Genomic DNA, 5,953 nt, shown 5'->3' with positions numbered 1-5,953 from the left:
GGCCTCAGCATTTCAAGACCAGGCTGTGGCTGTTGCCCCTTTTTGGGGGCCTCAGGCATTTTCTAGAAGTTAAAAAGTCTTAGCACAGGACGGTTTCGATCCATCGACCTCTGGGTTATGGGCCAAGCAAGCTCCCACTGTGTAACTCTGCTGTAATTTACATCACCCCAGATGGGACTCAAACCCACAATCGCTGGCTTAGGAGGCCAGTGCCTTATCCATTAGGCCACTGGGGCTGTTATGCAATAGCTAACTTGCCCTTTTACTTCTCCATCTCATTTAGGATACCTTTAAAATACACAGACAGAATCTTCTGGATAAACAACTTCTATGAGAGGACCAAGTGGCCTCAGCATTTCAAGACCAGGCTGTGGCTGTTGCCCCTTTTTGGGGGCCTCAGGCATTTTCTAGAAGTTAAAAAGTCTTAGCAGTGGACGGTTTCGATCCATTGATCTCTGGGTTATGGGTCCAACACTCTCCCGCTGCGCCACTCTGCTATACTTCACCCCAGGTGGGACTCAAACCCACAATCCCTTGCTAAGAGGAATATGACCTTATCCATTAGGCCACTGAGGCTGTTATGCAGCAGTTAACTTGCCCTTTTACTTCTCCATCTCATTCAGGATACCTTTAAAATACACAGACAGAATCTTCTGGATGAACAACTTCTATGAGAGGACCAAGCGGCCTCAGCATTTCAAGACCAGGCTTTGAATGTTGCCCCTTTTTTGGGGGCTCAGGCATTTTCTAGAAGTTAAAAAGTCTTAGCAGAGGATGGTTTCGAGCCATCGACCGCTGGGTTATGGGCCCAGCACACTACCGCTGCGCCACTCTGCTGTAGAGTATGTCACCCCAGATGGAACTCGAACCCACAATCCCTGGCTTAGAAGGCCAGTGCCTCCGAGGATACTTTCCATGCATGGACCTCTGGATTATGGGCCCAGCACGCTTCCGCTGCGCCACGCTGCTTTACATCACCCCAAATTGTACTCAAACCCACAATACCTGGCTTAGGAGGCCAGTGCATTATCCATTAGACCACTGGGGCTGTTATACAATAGCTAACTTGCCCTTTTACTTCTCCATCTCATTCAGGATACCTTTAAAATACACAGAGAGAATCTTTTGGATGAACAACTTCTATGAGAGAACCAAGCGGCCCCAGCATTTCAAGATAAGGCTGTGGATGTTGCCCCTTTTTGGAAGGCTCAGGCATTTTCTAGAAGTTAAAAAGTCTTAGCAGACCATGTTTCGGTCCATCGACCTCTGGCTTATGGTCCCAGCAAGCTTCCGCTGTGCAACGCTGCTGTACAGTACATCAGCCCAGATGGGACTCGAAGCAACAAACCCAGCTTAGGATGCCAGTGCTTTATCCATTAGGCCACTGGGGCTGTTATGCCACAGTTAACTTGCTCTTTTACTTCTCCATCTCATTCAGGATACCTTTAAAATACACAGACAGAGTCTTCTGGATGAACGACTTCTATGAGAGGACCAAGCGGCCTCAGCATTTAAAGACCAGGCTTTGAATGTTGCCCATTTTTTGGGGGCACAGGCATTTTTCAGAAGTTAAAAAGTCTTAGCAGAGAATGGTTTCGATCCATCGACCTCTTGGTTACGGGCGCAGCACACTTCCGCTGCGCCACTTTGCTGTACCTTACCCCCAATGGTACTCAAACCAACAATCCCTGGCTTAGGAGGCCAGTGCATTATCCATTAGACCACTGGGGCTGTTATGCAATAGCTAACTTGCCCTTTTACTTCTCCATCTCATTCAGGATGCCTTTAAAATACACAGACAGAATCTTCTGGATGAACAACTTCTACAAGAGGACCAAGTGGCCTCAGCATTTCAAGATCAGGCTTTGAATGTTGCCCCTTTTTGAGGGCTCAGGCATTTTTTAGAAGTTAAAAAGTGTTTCAGAGGATGGTATCTATTCATCGACCTCTGGGTTATGGGACCAGTACGCTTCTGCTGCACCACTCTGCTGTACATCACTCCAGCTTGTACTCAAACCCACAATCACTGGCTTAGGAGGCCAGTGCATTATCCATTAGGCCACTGGGGCTGTTATGCAATAGCTAACTTGCCCTTTTACTTCTCCATCTCATTTAGGATACCTTTAAAATACACAGACAGAATCTTCTGGATAAACAACTTCTATGAGAGGACCAAGTGGCCTCAGCATTTCAAGATCAGGCTGTGGATGTTGCCCTTTTTTGGGGGGCTCAGGCATTTTCTAGAAGTTAAAAAGTCTTAACTGAGGTTGGATTCGATCCATCGACCTCTGGGATATCAGCCCAGCTCGCTTCCGCTGCGCCACTCTGCTGTAAGTCATGCCTGATGGGACTCAAACCCACAATCCCTTGCTTAGAGGAATAGGACCTTATCCATTAGGCCACTAAGCCTGTTATGCAGTAGTTAACTTGCCCTATTACCTCTCCATCTCATTCAGGATGCCTTTAAAATACACAGACAGAATCTTCTGGATGAACAACTTCTACGAGAGGACCAAGTGGCCTCAGCATTTCAAGATCAGGCTCTGAATGTTGCCCCTTTTTGAGGGCTCAGGCATTTTCTAGAAGTTAAAAAGTCTTAGCAGAGGATGGTTTTGATCCATCGACCTCTGGATTATGGGCCCAGCACGCTTCCGCTGCGCCACTCTGCTGTTCATCATCCCAGATGGTGCTCAAACCCACAATCCCTGGCTTAGGAGGCCAGTGCATTATCCATTAGGCCACTGGGGCTATTATGCAACAGCTAACTTGCCCTTTTACTTCTCCATCTCATTCAGGATACCTTTAAAATACACTGACAGAGTCTTCCGGATGAACAACTTCTATGAGAGGACCAAGTGGCCTCAGCATTTTAAAACCAGGCTTTGAATGTTGCCCCTTTTTTGGGGACTCAGGCATTTTCTAGAAGTTAAAAAGTCTTAGCAGAGGATGGTTTCGATCCATTGACCTCTGGGTTATGGGCCCAGCACTCTTCCGCTGCGCCACTCTGCTATACTCCACCCCAGAAGGGACTCAAACCCACAATCCCTTGCTTAGAGGAATATGACCTTATCCATTAGGCCACTGAGGCTGTTATGCAGCAGTTAACTTTCCCTTTTACTTCTCCATCTCATTCAGGATGCCTTTAAAATACACAGAGAGAATCTTCTGGATGAACAACTTCTACGAGAGGACCTAGTGGCCTCAGCATTTCAACATCAGGCTGTGAATGTTGCCCCTTTTTGGGGGGCTCAGGTATTTTCTAGAAGTTAAAAAGTCTTAGCAGACAATGGTTTCTGTCCATCGACCTCTGGGTTATGGGCTCAACATGCTTCCACTGTACCACTCTGCTGTACGTCACCCAAGCTGGGACTCAAACCCACAATCCCTTGCTTAGAGGAATATGACCTTATCCATTAGGCCACTGAGGCTGTTAAGCAGTAGTTAACTTGCCCTTTTACTTTTCCATCTCATTCAGGATACCTTTAAAATACACAGACAGAATCTTCTGGATGAACAACTTCTACGAGAGGACCAAGCAGCCCCACCATTTCAAGATCAGGCTGTGGATGTTGCCCCTTTTTTGGGGGCTCAGGCATTTTCTAGAAGTTAAAAAGTCTTAGCAGAGGATGGTTTCAATCCATCGACCTCTGGGTTACAGGCACAACACGCTTCCGCTGCGCCACTCTGCTGTACCTTACTCCAGATGGTACTCAAACCAACAATCCCTGGCTTAGGAGGCCAGTGCATTATCCATTAGGCCACTGGGGCTGTTAGGCAATCGTTAACTTGCCCTTTTACTTCTCCATCTCATTCAGGATGCCTTTAAAATACACAGACAGAGTCTTCTGGATGAACAACTTCTATGAGAGGACCAAGTGGCCTCAGCATTTCAAAACCAGGCTTTGAATGTTGCCCCTTTTTTGGGACTCAGGCATTTTCTAGAATTTAAAAAGTCTTAGCAGACGATGGTTTCGGTTCATCGACCTCTGGGTTATGGGCCCAGCAAGTATCTGTTGTGCAACTCTGCTGTACAGTACTTCACCCAAGATGGAACACAAACCCACAATCCCTGGCTTAGGAGGCCAGTGCCTTACCCATTAGGCCACTGGGGCTGTTACACCATCGCTAACTTGCCTTTTACTTCTCCATCTCATTCAGGATGCCTTTAAAATACACAGACAGAGTCTTCTGGATAAACGACTTCTATGAGAGGACCAAGAGGCCTCAGCATTTCAAGATCACGCTTTGAATGTTGCCACTTTTGGAGGGCTCAGGCATTTTCTAGAAAGTTAAAAAGTCTTACCAGAGGACGGTTTCGATCCATCCATCGACCTCTAGGTTATGAGCCCAACATGCTTCCGCTGTACCACTCTGCTGTACATCACCCCATATGGTTCTCAAACCCACAATCCCTTGCTTAGAGGAATATGACCTTATCCATTAAGCCACTGAGGCTGTTATGCAGTAGTTAACTTGGCCTTTTACTTCTCCATCTCATTCAGGATGCCTTTAAAATACACAGACAGAGTCTTCTGGATAAACGACTTCTATGAGAGGACCAAGTGGCCTCAGCGTTTCAAGATCAGGCTGTGGATTTTTCCCATTTTTGGGGGGCTCAGGCATTTTCTAGAAGTTAAAAAGTCTTAGCAAAGGATGGTTTCGATCCATTGACCTCTGGGTTATGGGCCCAGCACGCTCCCGCTGTGCCACTCTGCTGTACATCACCCTAGATGGTACTCAAACCCACAATCCCTGGCTTAGGAGGCCAGTGCATTATCCATTAGGCCACTGGGGCTGTTATGCAATAGCTAACTTGCCCTTTTAGCATTATCCATTAGGCCCCTGGGGCTGTTATGCAATAGCTAACGTGCCCTTTTACGTCTCCATCTCATTCAGTATACCTTTAAAATACACAGACAGAATCTTCTGGATGAACAACTTCTACGAGAGGACCAAGTGGCCTCAGCATTTCAAGATCAGGCTGTGGATGTTGCCCCTTTTTGGGGGGCTTAGGCATTTTCTAGAAGTTAAAAAGACTTAGCAGACCATGGTTTCAGTCCATCAACCTCTGGGTTATAGGCCCAGCAAACATCTGCTGTGAAATTCTGCTGTACAGTACGTCACCCAAGATGGAACTCGAACCCACAATCCCTGGCTCAGGAGGTCGGCGCCTTATCCATTAGGCCACTGGGGCTGTTATGCAATAGTTAACTTACCCTTTTACTTCTCCATCTCATTCAGGATACCTTTAACCCTCTACCGCATGGTGTAGCCATATGGCAACTTACTCTTTGTGTTCATTTCCTTGCCACTGTAGAAAGAGAAGACCTTAGTTTAGCCAATGATGTGCTTTGATTAAGTCACATGACATGCAGTTTTTTTTTGTGGCGAGATTCTTGACAGATTGCTGTCTCTTTTCGGTAGTTGCTGAAAGCAAACTAAAACGTCAGTAACAAACAAGGACCAGTCCGTGTCACTTCTACAAAAAAATCTAAAACATCACTGTTATGATGTTATGATGACATATTCACCTCTCAAAAAAGTTTTTATAAAATTCGTTTTTGGTAAATCATTCAAATGTTTGTGTTGCCAAGCGGCAACACTGTGCAATAGTGGAATGACATTATTACAATAGTTTAGCTAGCTAGCAAGGTCAGCTGCAATTTGTTAAGCTGTAACAATAACAACATTAATAATAGTGAAATAATGTTGATTAGTCGTATGTTAATGGCATTTGTATTATGGATATAATCAAATTCAAATGGCAATTTTACTTTTGATTAAATATGAACACAGGTAAAATTACATCAGTGAGCATGGCCATATTGTATGCCAAGGTAAAGAAGAAAAGGGCAGAACTTGCTCTTCCTGCACATGAAAAAAAAATGCTTTGTGAAGTTTCATACATAAAAAAGGTGATAGTTCAAGGATTATTGGGGGGGGGGGGGGATCA

General features: G+C 45.5%; 6 non-coding genes across 6 annotated transcripts; all 6 read right to left on the bottom strand.

Moving 5' to 3' along the window:
• Positions 1-163: 163 nt before the first annotated feature.
• trnar-ccu (transfer RNA arginine (anticodon CCU)) lies at positions 164-236 on the bottom strand. The gene has a single exon. It is a non-coding gene; the product is annotated as a tRNA-Arg (tRNA).
• A 529-nt stretch (positions 237-765) lies between these two features.
• Positions 766-837, bottom strand: trnam-cau (transfer RNA methionine (anticodon CAU)). Its single transcript has one exon. It is a non-coding gene; the product is annotated as a tRNA-Met (tRNA).
• Positions 838-2,258: 1,421 nt separating this feature from the next.
• trnai-gau (transfer RNA isoleucine (anticodon GAU)) lies at positions 2,259-2,330 on the bottom strand. Its single transcript has one exon. It is a non-coding gene; the product is annotated as a tRNA-Ile (tRNA).
• A 267-nt stretch (positions 2,331-2,597) lies between these two features.
• trnam-cau (transfer RNA methionine (anticodon CAU)) lies at positions 2,598-2,669 on the bottom strand. Its single transcript has one exon. It is a non-coding gene; the product is annotated as a tRNA-Met (tRNA).
• Positions 2,670-2,937: 268 nt separating this feature from the next.
• trnam-cau (transfer RNA methionine (anticodon CAU)) lies at positions 2,938-3,009 on the bottom strand. Its single transcript has one exon. It is a non-coding gene; the product is annotated as a tRNA-Met (tRNA).
• Positions 3,010-4,644: 1,635 nt separating this feature from the next.
• Positions 4,645-4,716, bottom strand: trnam-cau (transfer RNA methionine (anticodon CAU)). The gene has a single exon. It is a non-coding gene; the product is annotated as a tRNA-Met (tRNA).
• Between the last annotated feature and the right edge of the window lie 1,237 nt (positions 4,717-5,953).

Source organism: Sinocyclocheilus anshuiensis, unplaced genomic scaffold (assembly GCF_001515605.1).
Source record: "Sinocyclocheilus anshuiensis isolate Anshui unplaced genomic scaffold, SAMN03320099.WGS_v1.1 scaffold9308, whole genome shotgun sequence".
Classification (NCBI taxonomy): domain Eukaryota; kingdom Metazoa; phylum Chordata; class Actinopteri; order Cypriniformes; family Cyprinidae; genus Sinocyclocheilus; species Sinocyclocheilus anshuiensis.
This window is presented reverse-complemented; position numbering and strand designations above follow the sequence as displayed.